This window comes from Talpa occidentalis, unplaced genomic scaffold (genome assembly GCF_014898055.3).
Source record: "Talpa occidentalis isolate TD23 unplaced genomic scaffold, MPIMG_talOcc4v2.1 talOcc4.4, whole genome shotgun sequence".
Lineage (NCBI taxonomy): Eukaryota > Metazoa > Chordata > Mammalia > Eulipotyphla > Talpidae > Talpa > Talpa occidentalis.
This window is the reverse complement of record NW_023604295.1, coordinates 105,928,377-105,945,961: the sequence shown is the minus strand read 5'-3', so window position 1 is coordinate 105,945,961 and position 17,585 is coordinate 105,928,377. Positions and strand designations below refer to the sequence as shown.

General features: G+C 43.0%; 1 long non-coding RNA gene across 3 annotated transcripts in view; it reads right to left on the bottom strand.

The window, feature by feature from the left end:
• LOC119257768 (uncharacterized) overlaps positions 1-11,655 on the bottom strand; it is a 203,181-nt gene extending 191,526 nt beyond the window's left edge. For all 3 annotated transcript variants that reach the window (XR_008553963.1, XR_008553962.1, XR_005128113.2), the window contains exon 1: positions 11,583-11,655. This is a non-coding gene — a long non-coding RNA (uncharacterized LOC119257768). The remainder of the gene's footprint in view (positions 1-11,582) is intronic.
• Between the last annotated feature and the right edge of the window lie 5,930 nt (positions 11,656-17,585).

The following is a 17,585-nucleotide window of genomic DNA, read 5'->3' as shown; positions in this document are numbered from 1 at the left end:
TGTCATTCTACCCTACAGTCTCAGCCTTGGAGATTTATGGTTTTTACCATTAATGTGATTCACTCTGCTACACAGTCTCCTTTGGGACGTTCTCAGAGGCAGTTGGGTAGGGGTGATATTAATAGGGGGATGGGAGGGAGGGGTTTTTCTCTAATCTCTATTCCAAAAGCAACAGTACTTCTACTGTAACCAGCCCTTCCCCAACCACGTGACTTATTTTAGAGTCCCTTTTGGGTTAGTGCTAAAATGTTTAAAGCCAAATTTATATGTTACTTTCAGCAGCTCTCCAGGATCTTATCACAAGCATCTTAAGAAGCAGATACTTGAAAGCCTTCATCTTAGGTTTCCCGCTCCAGTGGCCTTTGGTCCTGACTACCACATGGTCAAGTCATCATAGTTGTTCCTCCTTCCTCTTTGAACTCTGACATGTGTCGTGACTACATTTTGTCTCCTGAAAATAGGCCCCATAAAAACATTAACAAGTTGGTCCTGCATTTCTATCACAGGGACATTGTTCACATTTAAGTCACAGGAATTATAGGAAGGATTCATGTGGAGCCCTGGGGAGCACTGCAGGGGAGGGCCCACATTTTAGTAAGGAAAAGGCAAGTCAGAGTTACATGGGAGCCCCAGATTTTCACAGTTGCCTAACTCAGGTTGGACCCCACCAGCAGACACCCCAAGTCATGCATGAGTAATCAACACTGCTGCCTACTGACCAGGTTAGTGTGCAAGTGGGTGGCAGCAAGGGGGGGCTACCTACCACCCACCCCATACAAAAGATAGGAAAGCTGGAGAAGAGATGACCAGTTTTCTTCTGCCCATTCTTCTTTCTGAATGGGCTAATTTACACACTAAGAAACGAAGTTAGGAAAACTAGGGTGTTTTCTGTCTGGTCACTTTCTCTTTTTAATCCCAAATTATTAGCTTTATATCTCAGCTTGAGTCCTTGGCTCCATCTCTTTAAATTCTGCCCACATCTGATTTGCCTATTAGCTTCTTGATATGGAGCTTTCTGACTATCTTATTGAGTTTGCACAATCTGTTATTTCGAGTGTCTCCTTTCTCCTTAGAGAACCCTGTTAAACTACTGGCTACATCACCCCTGGCTGAACCAGTAGCCAGTGGGAAGCAGGAAGGAGAGAACACCGCAATCAGAATGATCTGATCAAAAACACATTGTTGCTTAAAAACAGTATTAAGTAAACACAAAGAAAGTTGTGTTTGTGGCCCAACTCTAACTGTTCAAATATTTCCCTTCAACTTTTCCATTTAATTTTTTCAATATAGTTAAACTCATAGAAAAGAGACTTAAAAGGAGCTTGACATCCTAACCAGAGAATAATTCCCATTAGGAAATACCAGGTCATTAATTTTTACATGCAAATTTATCCTGTTTCATAAGCTAACCTCCAGGGCCTCTGTGGAAGATAATAAGCTCTGATAATGTTAGACAGGGAAAAGCTGAGATTTCACATTTTGGTTATTTGTCTTTGGCTCTACATATCCAAAGAATGAAGTATTCAGATGCTTCCCTGAGAACACCCAGTTTGCATTTACATTGTTTACTAAAGCCAAGAGTTGCTGTTAAGGAACAGGAAACTTTCCTCAGCTGAATTCCCAGAATATAGAGATGGAGTGTGTGGGAGGAATCAAGTGGACTTGACAAACACATGACATTCACACGGTGAGGACAGCAGATGGGTGGCTTTAGCAAAAATTGGCTGAGGTTTGGTGAAGACATTTCCTTCATGAGGGAAACAACGTGGCACAGAGGAAAGAACACTAAATTCAAAGCCATATTGAGAAATTTTAACTTTTCAAAGTGCTCCTGGTGTTTAAAGTGACCACTCTTAAAGCTAAATGATGAGGAAAAGCGCTTCTTCCCTCACAATGTTATGAGTACCTGTTTGTGAATCACCTGCCCAACCCTCCCACCATGACTTCTCCACAGTGTATTAGTCAGGGTTCTTCAGAGAAACAGAGCCAGTAAGATATGTTGAGGAAAATGAGAGGGGAAGGGGAGAGAAAGGCAGGGGGAGGGAGGGAGGAGACAGATTGATTCTGAGGAATATGCACACTTAACCTTGGGAGGCAGCGTGTTCAAAATCCACAAGGCAGACCAGCAGACTGGACATTCCAACAGAAGCTGGTGTTGCATTTAGGGTCAGAGATACCATAGAGGTACAATCCCTTCCTCGTCATGCTTTTAATGTATTGGGTGAGAATCATCCACATTATGGAGTGTAATCTTCTTGATTCAAAGTTTTCTAATGTATAAAAAATATTTTTACAGCAACGTCTAGACTGATGTTTGACCAATCCATTGGGTACCACAGCCTATCCAAGTTAACACATAAAATTCACTACCATGCACAGCAAGTACTCGATAGGTTGATGTGATTTGAAACATATCTCCAGACAAAATATGTTGATGAGCTGCAGTTTCTTCAGCTGAACAATGTAGGAATTAGGCTCTATTCCTCTACTTCTGGTAGTCCAAAGGCAAAAACATTAAGTCGAAAATATGAAGACTCATGACCTCTGGTCTCCTCAGAGAAGCTGTAGAGTTTTAAACCAGATGATAACATCACCATGCCCACAGAGACCACCAATATTGGCAGCAATAGAATATTGTATAAAGTTCTGCAATCCAACAGGCTATCCATCTACTGTTCTGATTACCTCTGGCGTAATTGCACAGACACAATACTCAAATTCCACATGGTGTTCAAATCACCAGTTCTCCACAGAAGAAGGGCTCTTGCTCTAACTACTTAGGAATTTAGAACCCAGAAATGAAGGAAATGCTTCTGAAATTGTTGGCACTCCCTGAGAGGCATTCAGAAAAATAGGTTGTAGTTTCACCCTCATCTTTTTTTGTTGTTGTTTGAAACTAGCCCAGGAAGGAAACAGTGTCCTGTGTTTCTGAGAGATTAGTGGAAGAGGGTCACTGAGGAGGAATGAGAGTCAAATCACATGCAGACATTTTTCCTCAAATTGGTGCCCCAGCTTGTTATTGAATTATTTTTACCCTAGTTTGTTGTATTAGTTTTCTTGGTAGTTTGTAACAAAGCTACCAAGACATGGGTGGATTAAGGAACATAAATGTATAGACTCAGTTCTAGAGGCTAGAAGATTGAAAGCAAGAAGCTAGCAGGGTTTGTTCCTTTTGAGGGCTGCGAGGGAAGCATCTATTCCAGATCCCTCTCTTTAGCCTGTAAATGGCCTTCTCATGGTCACATGTCACATGGGTGTCATCTCTAAATTTCCTCTTTTAAAGACACCAGATTAACTGGATTAGGAGTCTACCCAAATGACTTCATTTTAACTTGATAACTTCTGCAAAGATCCCATGTCCAAATATAGTCACAATCTGAGGTCCTGGGGCTAGGTTAGGACTTCAACATATGAATTTGAGGGGATACAATTTAACAGAACAGAGTACAAACATTTGTTCTCTGCATATGCCATTAGTTTCCCATCACTGTATATGCAACATTATAGGGACGTAGAGATTGTGTTTTGCTTCATGCTTTACAGTGCAGTTTCACAACTAGATGATAATCTCCTGGAGGGAGAGAACCCGTCTTATTTACCTTTAAACATTTGGACCCTAGAGCAGTGCCTTGTCCATATAATTAATAAATGTTGATAGAATGAACTGGTCTTTCTCAAATTTTGCCCCTTCCCCATCTCTATATATTTTCTTTAAATCCTACCCAGAGTAGCAGTCAGTATTGATTCCCTATGCTTAGTTCACTCCCAAGCAAATAAAATTTAAGCAGTTAACACCAACACATAGGAGACCTTAAACACCATGGCAATTCCTCAGCTCTGAATCCGTATGTTAAATATGTTTCAAAGGAAGGAAGAAAAGCAGATATTGTAGTTCAGTTCTGATAACACACAGATCTGCTTCTGCTTTTTATCTGATTCCATGTATAGAAGGACTTACAACATAAGGGAGGCAATTTGTTTTAGAAATCTTTTCTTTCATTTAGGTTTTTGTTTGTTTTGTTTTCTGGGGCTTGTAGCTTACCGACTGGGCCAAATGATTAAATAACAAATCTGGTATTTTAAGCACCTAGATTACATCTTTTTAATGTTGCTCTCATATGTGGAGTTTATTTGAAACAAATGTAGAGTCAAGAACAAATCCTTGGACTTGTGGCCACTAAAACTGAGATCTTATGAAACTATAGATATTTTGTAATTTATTTCTACCAATATAAAAAAGTGAATAAAGCCAATCAATGGCTTGTTTTCCACCAGTCTTCAAGCATACTATTTCTTAAAGAGGTTAGTATGGATGTGAGTCTGGAACTTCAAAGATTAATTGTGCATGTTGGAACAAGCCCAGGAAAAAAATGGTCTCCAAGTTGGGTGACCTTAAGAGTTAGATTTGTTTTTTTTTCATGGCTCACAGTCATCTTTTTTCTACCAAAGGGATGTAGCTCTCAAGTAAAATACTCTCTTTCTGCCTTTCAATCTTCTGCTGGAAACTTCTATTGGCCCCAAACCCAGCTGGAATCTAGAGAACCTACTGACATAGTTCTCAAAGGTCAAAGTACCAGGGCAGAGAATGGCTCTAGGACAAGCAGAAGGCAGTTAGATACACATGCCTGAAGCTCTTGAGAGGTATATCGGATAGTTGGAAATAACTGACACATAGTTGAGCTTTAAAGTTTTAGAAATAGATGAGGTCATGGAAGGAAAGAAAACAAAGAGAAGGACCTGAGCAATGAGGAATGCCAATACTGGAGTTTAGGTGAGGAAGAACAGGACTTTGCCAAGGAAAAGGAGTCACCAGAGACACCAGTCACCTAAAAGGGAAAGCAAGATAGAATGCCATCACGAAAGCAAAAGTAGATGTTTCAAGGGATCAGTTGATTCTCTTGAGTCAAATGCTCCTGCGACTGAGTAACAGAAACATGGCAACTTTATTCAACTAGCATGCAGAGCATTGTGCTTGTGGTTGCTGAAAGATGAGTAAGCTCTCAAATCTGAGAACAGCCAGTCTAGACAGAGAAGCAGATACCATAATAAGCTCTGATAGAAACAGGAACAAATGCCTTTTGTTTTTTTAAAGATTTATTTATTTATACAAGCACTGGGTATACTTAGAAGCACAGGAGGGTGAGAGAATTCACTAGAGCCAGAGCGGGGAACAGAACAGGCAGACTGATGAAATACACTGCTGAGGGGAGCAGCGGGCGTGGCAGGAGAGGTCTGCTCGCCATGTTGGACCCTCACCAGTGGCCAGGGATCAAACCAAAGCTGCAGAGGCTGCGAGCAGCTTCACAGCCCAGCGCTCAACTGCTGTGCCACCAGGGAGGCCCAGGAACAAGTGCCTCTTGAGAGTAGAGAGTATGTTGGGAAAAGGTTACTTGGCTATCAGTTCTATATGTGATATGTAAATTCTCTAGAATAAAATATTCCAGTACTGGAAGTTTTGAATTTTTAACAGGAAATGAAACTCAGAAAAATGAAAGAACTTGATGTTCCTTGATTCAATAACCCCTGGGGAGAATGCGGAAAATTTGAATGCTCTCTTGATTTCAGATCTTCTTGATTACACCTTCAGAGGGAAAACCTGTGAGCTATCTTTTATTACAGTAAAAATGTTATTTACTTTTTTTTCCATGAAAGAAACATGTTTACATATGCCAAAACATTTTAACAAAGAAGAAAATTTAAAACATTCATAATTTCATAATAACCATACCCCTAACTTTCTAGTTTTTTCCTGAGTGCATGTATGCGTGCATGAACATTTCTATCTTTAAAAATGTTTTAGACACAATCAACAGAGTGAAAAGGCAAATGGGATAAAATATTTACAAAATATATATCTGATAAGGGGTTAGTATCCAGAACATACAATGAATTCCTACAAACCAACACCAAAGCAAATAAACAATCTGATTTAAAAATAGACAAAGGGAGGGCCTCCCCTGATGGCGTAGCAGTTGAGCACTGGGCTGCTGGGCTGCGAAGCTGCCCGCAGCCTCTGCAGCGCTGGTTCGATCCCCGGCTGCTAGCGATGGTCCCACATGGAGCGACAGACCTCTCCTGCCACGCCCGCTGCTCCCCTCAGCTGTGTATTTCCTCAGTCTGCCTGTTCTGTTCCCCGCTCTGGCTCTGGTGAATTCTTTCACCCTCCTGAGCTTCTGACTGTACCCAGTGCTTGTATAAATAAATAAATCTTAAAAAAAATAGACAAAGGGAGGCTCCCCGGTGGTGCAGTGGGTTGAGTGCAGCACTGTGAAGCTATCCGCAGCATCTGCAGCATGGATTCAATCCTTGGCCAGCCGGCGAGGGTATCACATGGCGAGCAGACCTCTCCTGTCTCGCCCACTGCTCCCCTCAGCAGTGTATTTCAGTAGATCTGCCTGTTCTGCTCACTGCTGTCTCTAGTGAATCCTCTTACCCTCCCGCACCTCTGGCCTGTACCCCAGCTCTTGTATAAAAATAAATAAATCTTTAAAAATAAATAAATAAATAAATAAAAATAGACAAAGGACTTATATATAGGCATTTCTGCAAAAATATACAAATAGTCAATAAGCCCTTGAAAAGTTACTCAACATCACTTGTCAGCTGGGAAATACAAATCAAAACCAGTGGTATTCAACTTCATACCCATTAGGATAGCTAGTACTAACAACGACTACAAAAATAAAGCAGAAAATAAGTGTTGAGAATGTAGAGAAATTGGAATTCAAACTGCAATTCCCGCCCAATATCATAACTGACCCAACAATTCATGTGGCTGGGAAGGTAAAAAGTAGAAAATATTATGATAATTATTATAATCATGAATTATATTAATGTATATAATATTATGACAAATATTAAGGCCCTGTAGAAAATATTATGATGATTCCTCAAAAAATAAAAACATAATTACCATATGATCCAGCAAATCTACAAGTGGTTATATGTCCAAAAGAATTGAAAGCAGGTTCTTAAAGAGCTATTGGTATATCCATGTTCATAATGACATTATTCACAGTAGCCATAATGTGCAGGTAGCCCAAGTGCCCATTGATGAATGAATGAACAAAATGTGATATATCTATGCAATGGAATATTATTTACTCTTAAAAAGGAAGGACATTTTGACACATGCTACAACATGTGTGAACCTTGACAACAGTTTATGCTAAGTAAAATAAACCAATCACAAAACAGTTAATACTGTATGATTCTACTTACATGATGGAACTAGAGTAGGCTAATTAGTAGAAACAGAAAATTGTTACCAGGAGCTTGAGGGAGGGAGGAATGGTTAATGGTATACAGTTTGTTTTACAAAATGAAGAGTTCTGGAGATTGGCTGCACAACCATGTGAATGACCTTAACACTAGTGAACTTACACTTAAGGGAGATGATAGGGCCTCTCTGGTGACAAAGGTGTTAAGCACAGCACTGTGAAGCTATCCATAGCTTCTATAGCACTAGTTCAATCCCCAGCCAGCCAGGGAGCAACCCACATGGCGCAGCAGACCTCTCCTGTCTCGCCCACTGCTCCCCTCGGCAGTGTATTTCAGTCAATCTGCCTGTTCTGTTCCCCACTGTCTCTGGTGAATCCTCTCACCCCCTGCACCTCTGGCCTGTAACCCAGTTCTTGTATGTATAAATAAACCTTTAAAAAAGGGATGATAAACTATGTTATATATATTTTACCAAAATTAGAAATAAAAAAATTAAATTTTATAACCTTTTGTCTTCATTTCATAATATCAAGTGAATACCTTTCTATGTCAATGAACATTGTTCTGAATTACTATTTTAGTGACTACATGATAGTCTATGGTTTCATTGTATTAGCTGTTTAATGAAGTCACTAGTTTTCAAAATGTGGATTTTCTACAAAATTAAACATCACAAGCTGTAATGAACATCACGAACATCATGTTAGCCATGTCTTTGCCAAACATGCAATAGTTTCCTAAGAATAAAACCAACCAAGGAATGGAATTGTTGGGTCAGGCAGGAGATGGGGTGGGAATCATCATTTGAAAGATGAAATGTGAAAACAGATAAGCAGAGAACCAAAGTAGGCTTGATATAAATTCAGTGCTATACAAAATATTTCTGGTTGGGGAAAGAACAAGTTATTTATCCATTCCTTTACTCCTTATTAAATTGTACTAAGACTCTGCACCATTGTTCTTGAAATAGTAATTTCAAATCATCAAAGCAGACATTGTTATCCTCACAACCTTAAAGACTAGGGAAGAAAGAAAAAAGTAAATCAACAAATTCAATGCAGTTATTACATGAGGGAATGGAGATCTGCCCAAGGTTCAATGGGAGCAGAAGAAGGAGTCCACTAACTAGGGAAGGCCCGGTTGTGGGGTAGCTCACTGCTTAGAGGGTTTGCCCATGGTCCTTGCCTCCTGGTATGCAAGTCCCTGCATCGCCTCCTCCCACATTGGATCAGAGCTGCTCTGAGTGGCCACTAGAGCATGATGGAAATAATGGTATGTGAACACTAAAGCTCGATCACAAAAAGCACTGCAGCTTCCTTCTTGCCCTGGTAGATTGTTTGTTCTGGAGGAAGCCAGTTGCCCACCAAGAGGATATTCACAAATAGCTTTCTGGAGACGTGCATGTGAAGAGGTGCTGAGGCCTCCTGCCACAAGCCTGTCCTAACTTACCAGTTGTGTGAATAAGCCACCTTAGAAGCGATCTTGCCAGCTCTGTGGATGTCTGCAACAACTGAACTGTGGTTTCACGAGGAAACCCAAGCCAGCATCAAGAGAGCTGTCATTACCATTTTGGTAAGCCACTAAAAAAGTGGTGGGGTGATTTGTTTCTCAGTGATAGTTAATTTAATACATTATATCTTAAGCATGTGTGAATGTATAACTGAAAATTTCTGAAAATAGGAGCTATTTGGAGCAAGCCCAGAGAAGGTTAAATGTGGGGGGAATAGCAGGAGTTGGAGACTGAGAGGAAAGGTGGGCACCAAGGCACACACTGCCCTCCTCACCTTCTTCCATGCCAACTCAGCCAGCCTCCTACACGTACAGTCACATATCACTCAACAGTTCAGTCAACACAAAACACACATACAATAGTGGTCCCAACAGGCTACGCCCACTGTGGGCTAGGCTGTGCCACCCATCTTTGTGTGGTTATAGTCTATGACATTTGCACAATGACAAACTGGCCTAACAATATATTTCTCAGTGACACATGACTGTACCAGGTGAGCATTTGAACAGGTTTGCACAGAGAATAAGTGTTAGGAGAACAGCTGGCTGAGGGAAAGGCTTGATATAAAGAGCTGGCAGAAACCCCTCACAGAGTGAGCAGAGGGGAAAAAAAAAAAAACTACGGAAACCCAAGACGAGGGGCCACTGATGTAGAAAGAAAAGGAGAAAGTGGAATTCTGGAAGATAAAGGAAGCTTTTCTGAAAAGAATTAGCCAGTAGTGTCAAAGAAATCAAGGAAGGCCTGAAAAACGGGCACTAGAACTGTCCATGTGGGGTCACTTCCACTCTGTGGAAGCAGTTTCAAAACATCATAACTGACTCACTTAGGTTACATGCAAAGTACTCATCATGGTCCAAGAGGCCCCAGGCTTCTAAGCTCTACCTTCCTGCTCTAATATCTCCTTCCCACCTCCTACTTTCTTTTCTTTTCCTTTTGGTCACTGTGGACACATCTCTGTTTCCATGTCACCTATTTTCACCCTTTTGGTTTCTCTGTGCTTGGAACATCTGCCCCACAAAGTCCCACACTGTCCCCTTCTTTGCCACTTCAGGCTCATGCCCAATTCACCTTCCGTGTGTGACCTTCCCTGCAAAGCTGGGGTTGTGCCTATCCCCACCCAGCTCCTTCTCTGGTTTTTTGTCTCCCTAGGCCTGACCACTGTCTGGACCACAACTTGTTTGTCTTGTTTACTGTCAGTCCGGACTCCCCTCTTTGAGGTTGTCAGCTCCTGAGAGGTGTTGGGGAAGATAATCAAGAGACCGTGACCACCTGTGGACCACTGTGCTGGACCCAGCAACTGCAGTCTCCTCACACCCCCCACACACCACTTTGGAACATGCCTCATAGGCATGCCCCTTGGAAAGGACGTTCCCAGAAGTTGCTCCAAGGCTACAGCCTTGACAATGTGTTGTAATGTGTAATGTGTCACTGAGACTATCTGAACTGCATAAGCGACTGAACGCAGTTAAAGTTTCTACATAAACTTTTATGATTTGGCAGAGGGAGGGGGGCTGCAGAAAAGTACTTATCTTGCAGCCACCCAAGACATAATCTTGTAAACAAGTTCCTCTGCTCATTAAAGTTGCCACCCACCAAGCCAGAGTGACCTGCTGCTTTGCCTCTCCCCGCCCTGTGTGTACTGAGGCTGGTCCGGATTATACCCAGAAACTCCAGGGGCTGAGAACCAGCAGAGAGGGTAGTGCTGGGTCTCTCCTCTCTTGCCCCTGAACCTAGTGCTCAAGTGTTTTTAATTATCAGTTAAACGTTGCAACCACGAGATACCATTTTTGTTTTCAAGGGATTGGTGACGCAGTGGGGGAAACAGACCTCCAGCAAGGATATGATAGGTGCTGCATGTGATGGGTGCACAGTACCAGAGAATATCCAGGCAGGAATGACAGCGGTTGAGACATCTGAGGCGAGACTGCAGGTAGAGGGAATAAAGCCAAACCAAAGAGACACCATATCTATCCTTCCATCTGGACACGGGTAGGGGTGGAGATGAGAAAGCTGTGGCTAGGTTATAAAAGGTTTATGAGAGCCAAGAGCCTTAACTTTAGACTGTAACAGGCTCTTTTTTTTTCCCAAACTGTCCCCTGAAAACCCTAGTGGCTTCCCCTCCGCCTCACCATCTGCTGGTGGACAGGAGAGAGTGCAAAGACTGTTTCATATGTACATCTGACCCGTTCTTTTGAAGACTATTTATTCATGTTTGGAATTTTGAAAACCATCGCTCTTGGCAATGGAAGCTGTGGCCTTAAAGAATCAACCAGTCTAAGTAGAATCAATCATTTCCTTTCACCCCACAGGAGCACAGGCAAGCCCCTGGGGGCGCCCTGCGAGATGATGTCCTGGTTTTCTAAAGCCCCTTCACTTGCAAGAGAAGGGGTGAGGGGAGGTTAGAAACCAACACAGGGCTTTTGAGAGGCAGCAGCGGAGCAGGCTCCCCCCGCGCCTCCGGGGGGCTCTCGTGGGGTTAGCGCCTGAGGAGTCCCCACGTCCCGAGAGAGCGCAACTAGCCAGACGCACCCCCAGTTCGGGCGTGGCAGACGTGGGGTCACCTCTCCGTGTTCTGAGGCGAGTACAGAACCAAGTGAAGCAGTAAGGGAAATGAGGGGGGTCGGGGCAACGAGGCATCACAGTCCCTTTGATTTGGGCCAAATCTGTTTCCTTATCTGCAAACCAAGAGAAACGCGTGTCCTCTGACTCCGCTGCGACGGCTCCATCTGTGCCGCTTTGTTTTCAGAAAGTCTGACACGCACACATGTCCTCAATTTCCATGTCCCGCCAGCTTCCAGGGAGACGCGACTAGAATTTTAAAAGGGGAAGAAGCTCCAATTGTGTGTCCTACCTAGGGCAAAGCGCTGACCTTCAGGAGTCGGCACGGTCCGTAGGTGGCGCGTGGAGCCAGCGAGCCGCCGGCCCCGGCTACGTGACTGAGCGCGCGCCGCGCCCCGCGCTGCCCCAGACGCCCCAGCTCCGCCGGCTCCACCGCCCGGGGCCCGCCCCCGGCTTCCCCGACCAACCCCCCCGCCCCTCCCCCCGCTCCCCTTCCCCCCGCGTGCCCCCGGGGCCCCCGGCGCCCCCGCCCTCCGCTCGCCCGCGCAGGGAAAGGCCGGCGCGCGCCCGCGCCCACCCCGGGGCTCCTGCTCGCCGCGCCTCGGACCCCGGGTCGCCGCGCGGTCCTGACGCTAAGGGCCCGGGAGAGGCTCTCAGAGGAATCTTCCGGCGCTCGCGTCTGAGGCCGTAGTTTCGTGAACGTTGCTTTTCTAGGCCACCAAAATGAGCCGGGCCGCGTCAGTAAAAGGCCAAGAATTCACTTCCAAAAAGTGCGGACGATTTTGTCACCCGCTGCTTATGAATGCCACTAAAAGGCATTTTAAAATCAGTGCTTACTTAGATGTAATAATAGTAACGTTCGCTTAGAGTTTATTAATCGCTTTAATCCAGGCAGGGATCCGAATCATCACTTCTGTTTTACAGATGAGGGCATTCGCATTGTCTCATTTATTAATCATGATCACGGAGAGTAATCCATTTCGAATGAAAACCACAAATGCTAAGAAAAAAATCCGAGAAAAGCTTTCTTCTAGAGCCACTTTCAAGGAATGCTTCTCATCTGACCTTACACAAAAGGAAAGGTCGAAGTGATGTTATCTTTTCCGTCAGGAAAATAAACAGCGTTTTCTATTTTCTTTCCTCTCTTGCAAGCAGTGACATTCAAGAGGTTTCTCACCAGCAGGTTTCTGTCGATGCCTGAAAATTATCTGACTGACATGAGCCTAAACAAGGGTGGGGACAATCTGGGGGCACCGCCTTTGCACTCTAAACAGTTTATTATGGGGCTACAGTTCCTAGGGAAACATCCTGCTCATCTGCTGGTTATGTTGCATGGTCTCACTGACCCCTGAAAGTGGTGATGAGATAGAAGGAATAAGATTAGTCACATCTTTTGTAACTCCCCCCGCCCCCACCAACCCACAAACCCTCCATCTGAGGTTACCCTTCCTGGATTTCAGTTACCCAAGGTCTACCACTGTCTGGAAATATTATGTACAATATGATACTTTGATACATTGACAAAATTTTTATTACAGCCTATTGTTAAAACTGTTCTATTTTATTATTAGTTTTTGTTAATTTCTTACTTGCCTGATTTGCAAATTAAACTTTGTCACAGGGATGTATGCATAGGAACACATATAGTAGCTATAAAGTTCAGCCTCTCCAGTTAGGCACTCACTAGGGTACTTGGAATGTGTCTTACCATGGCTAAGACTTGGGACAACTGTACTTGCTCACTGTGGAGTTTTGATGATGTCAAAGGAACCCCAAGGTTAGAAGTCAAATTACTGAACAGGTGGGGGTGGGAGTGTTGAGGGTGGTATTGTTATAGGACAGGGAAAGGGGCAGCCCAAACCCCACAAACCTGCCTATTCTACATGGGTTCTGCCATCTGCCGCATCAACACAAAACATAGGAGACTTTAATGGGAAGGAACTTTAATAAAACTAGGAAACAATACAGGTAAGGCAAAGAGTCTAGTTTCTAAATGAAGCATCCAGAGTTACCCATCCCCTCGTGGGTAAAAGTCCATCCAAATGGGATTGGCCCAGAACAAGGCCCCAAAGCCTGCCACAAGTCTAAAGCATCTTCCAGTGGGGACCCACAGAAAAGGGTCACAAACAACCGGACAAGCCCGGAAGGAAAAGAGCAAAATCAACATCAAGATAAAAGCTGCCATTGTCACCTCCCCACGGGTCTCACCGACATCTGTGTCACCTAGTCCACGACCAAAAGACAAGCGCAGTTTCTTCACGTGTCTCTAGGCTCCATGCACCTCCTCCAGGTCTCCTTCTGGCTCCATCCTCCTTTCTTCCTCAGTCTCTTCTGCAGCTTCTCCTCTTCCTGCTCAGCTTCACCCTCCCTTGGGTGGGGCAGGGAACCTCCCCCTTTCCTGGGGACCACCCTGTTGCAATCCCCCCTTTTAATTTTTATTCCACCATGTCTATGGTGGCACAGATGTCATGGTGTAATCTTAGGAGACAGTCTTTTTTTCAGGGTTACAATGTGTGTAAGAGAAGCAACAATTAGTCAGCAGCATTGTCCATGAATGTCCAGTATGACAGTTTTTCATTACTTGAAAATAGTCCATTATCCAAGCCAAAAGAAAAAAAATTGGAACGTTAGCTAAAACAAGACAGCAAATATGTAAAAATCACAGGAAAAAAAAAATCTTAAAATGGTTCCTGGGGACCACCCTGTTGCAGTATAGGAATCCCATCTGCAGTGCCCCTTGCTATGCTGTTTAAACTGTATAAGCGCAAGACGACACCGATATGATTCTCTCTGTCTTCTAGAAGAGGCTCAGAAAAGTTGCTTCAAGTCAAACAGCTAGGAAGTGATACCCTGGCTTTCAAACATGGCTGGCTGAACTCCAACATCAGTACTCTCTCCTTTCCACAGATTTAGACCTCACACAAGTTCTCAGAGCCCACCAAAGTGATGGCCTTGGGATAGCAAGGGCTTTTGGGGGAACAGGATGTTTGCTGTGATCTGGCAACAAAGCAGTGGATCCATTGGTGATACAGCAGGATTTGGCGAATTATCACCATGGGCCAGATCCAGCCCATCACCAGATTTTGTATAGCTAGCAAGTTGACTGCTTTTTATTTTTTTTTAAATGGCTTTAGGAGGAAAATTAAAAAAAAAAGAATACTTTGTGATATATAAAAATTATATGAAATTTGTTTCCATGTCCATAAATTTTATAGAACACAGCCATGTCCTTTGTTTATAAATTGTCTATGGCTGCTTCCACATTATAACTTCAGAGTTGAATTCAATTGCTTTTTGTTGTCTGAGGTAATTAGGTTCTATAAAGTCACTTGGAATATTAAATCAGCCAATACTAAATAGTGGTGCCTAAGAGAAATGCAGGATTAGGTTCCTATAAGCCTCTGGTCTCAATATTTTTGTCAACAGATCAATATATAATCTTGTCTTTGTTTAAAGAAATTTCATCTTAATATATATTCTTTATTCATTAACACTGAACTCTTGACCAACTGCACTATAATTCATGTTTGGATGAAACTTACCTAACAGATGAAATTACCGCTTTTAAGGCACATCACATGCTTCTTGTGCATAGGGACACCAAAGAACACTTCACATTATATTTCGGTGCCATTTAAAGTGGTAAAAAAAAAAAACCAAAAAACCAACCCAAAACATGACATCAAATAGATCATGAAAAGGACACTTGTAGACAGTATTAGAGCTGAAATAAGAGGGCAGAAAGTTTTCCTTATTCAACAGCCCAGTGGGGGATATGGGTGATCACATTTTTGGCTGCTCTGCCCATGTCCACAAATGACTGCAAAGGCACCACCAATATTGATTTGGGGGTTACAAATAAATTTTAGTGGCTAGTTGAATTCACAGATATGGAACCCAAGAATAATGGAGATGAACTGTACTTGCAGCAGAAACCACATGGACTGCAAAGTCTAAAATATTTACTGTGTGGCTCTTTACAAAAAGGTTTCCAGTCCTGCTGCCCTTGGCCTCCTGCAAGGAGAGTCAAACAGACACAGAGACTGACTCCTCCCTAACAGTGAATCTCTCTAAATTAACGCTCATTCAGAGCAAAACTAAGCCAGTTTCAAAGTCAGGAAAGTAGATTTCACTTAATTGAATGCAGAAAAAAAATTTCAAACCATGTAGTAAATTTTAATTTTTTCCTTTCATAGAGTGTCTATTTTTCATTCAACATTTATCCAGCACTTTCTAATTTGCATGGACCCGTTGTGAGTATTTTGAGTCATTCAGAGTTACTAGTTTAATTAGTAACATCTTCTTACTTGGTCAGTGCATTGAGAACAGAAGTCACAAAAGGAGGCTGAAAAAAGACTTGAAACAAAAGACCTGGTCACTTTATAAATTGGACCATCAGTCTCTGAAAACTGGTGAAGCAATTTGATTGCTTGTTATGACTTTCTAATTTCCAGGAAGGGTTTGAAACATCTCACAAAGCACATGCTAAAATCAGAAGCAGGGAGAATAGTGTGGCAGGGGGTGTTTCTTAGCAGTAATGCAATTCCAGCAGATGGGTCACAGGGACCACAGAATTGTTAGAGTGAGTTTAAATTCGGAGATTCCCATCTCATAAAAGTGGGGTGGTTAGAAAGTCAGATCTGAGTAAGATTTTCTGCAGTCTGAGGTGTGAAAGCCTTTTCTGATGCCAGGTTTCTTGGCATTGCCCCAGGAGGCTGAGGGGCCCCCAGCTCCACCACTTCAGCAGATCCCAACTAAATGCTTAACTGCTTTCAACCCTGGCTCTTGCAGCTTCCCTGATGAAAATGAAGCTCTATTTTCTTTGGAGCCTAAATATTAACTGCCTAGAGATTTACTTTTCTGATGTCTGTATCCAAAGAAAGAACATAGAGTATAAAAAGGATGAACAGAATAATTCTGAAATTGCCCTTCACAGGAAACTGCTTCTCATGCACCTTTGGCTAAGAGCTAGAAGGTATCAGTTCAGAGCTGAGAGCATATTTGGTGTCATTAATCAAGGGACAAATCCATAGACTTTAGAAATATTAGACTGGAAGGTGAAGGACCAACCAGCAAAGCCAGGAATTCTTTTTCAGGAAATCATTTGGTTCCGCCCTAGCCACAAGCAAGTCACAGCTTTATTTTACAGAGAGGGTGGAGGTGACTTCATCCTGGAAGATTTTCAAAGTCTACCGCCCCATGAAAAAAATTCCAGTAATGCTGACATTTGCATGGACATAGAAAGCACGTTTCTTCTTCACGAAGAAGCAATACATGAAGTCCTTTTGTACTCATCCTCTTCTCTAGGTGGCTGATCTATTTCTTCTTCCTACTTCTTGACATGGAGACAGAGGCTCAGACAGATTAAGAATTAGAGTCCCAGAGTACTGACCCCACTTAATTTTCCCATTAATTATGTCCTATTACCCCCAGGCAGACCTGCCTAGAGATATCAAAAGTATAGCCATGTGTGGAATATTAACTAACAAGCTGCAGTAACAGGGCCAGAATCTTGCTCACTTTCTACCCCACCAACACAAACACCTCAGGACTGTGAGCTGGACCTGGACAGAATGTTATTCCCAAACACTGCAGCGTGAGTTTGAAAATACTTGCAGGGAATCAGAATTCATCCTAGGGACTGGAAGTGCTAATAACCCACCTTAGCATTTGCTCCTTTGAAGTGGATTCCTCTTGAGGAGAATCATACAAGGAGTGAATTGGGAATCTCTGCATTGAAAGTCACTTCTCTGTCCATCCCCACCAGGAAGCTCCAGGAGCTTCTGCAGGTTTCTAATTAGCTCCTAATACCTGAGACAGACCAGGTGTTAAAGATAATGCTAACAAACGGATGATCAGATGAGTAGACCTAGAGCACCTTTGCGTGGGGAATTAGTTGGAAGGTATGTGTTAAATGCAAAGGTATAGTTCTGGCAGGGTGGAATTCCAGATCCCAGATGCCTCTGGTGGATAAGGCAGGAAAACCCTCCTGCTTCTCCACTCGCATTCCCCACTCTGCCATCCCCCTCCCTACCAGCCCCCTCCTCAGGTCTGAAACCACTTGTGAACCCTGTGCTGGCAGTTTGCATTTGGAAGCATTTAAAAGATGCTGGGAAGTGTGATTAGCAACTAGTCTGAAGGCCAATCCTTAGCCCTTCAACCTCATTTATGTCTTACTTTTCTCCCCTAGTTTGTTGCAAACAAATTAACTCTCTTTATAGCTCCTAGTTCCTTCTGGAAGAGATGAGGGTTTTGGTAAAGATAAGAAGACATTAAGAGAGGTCTTTATCTGGTA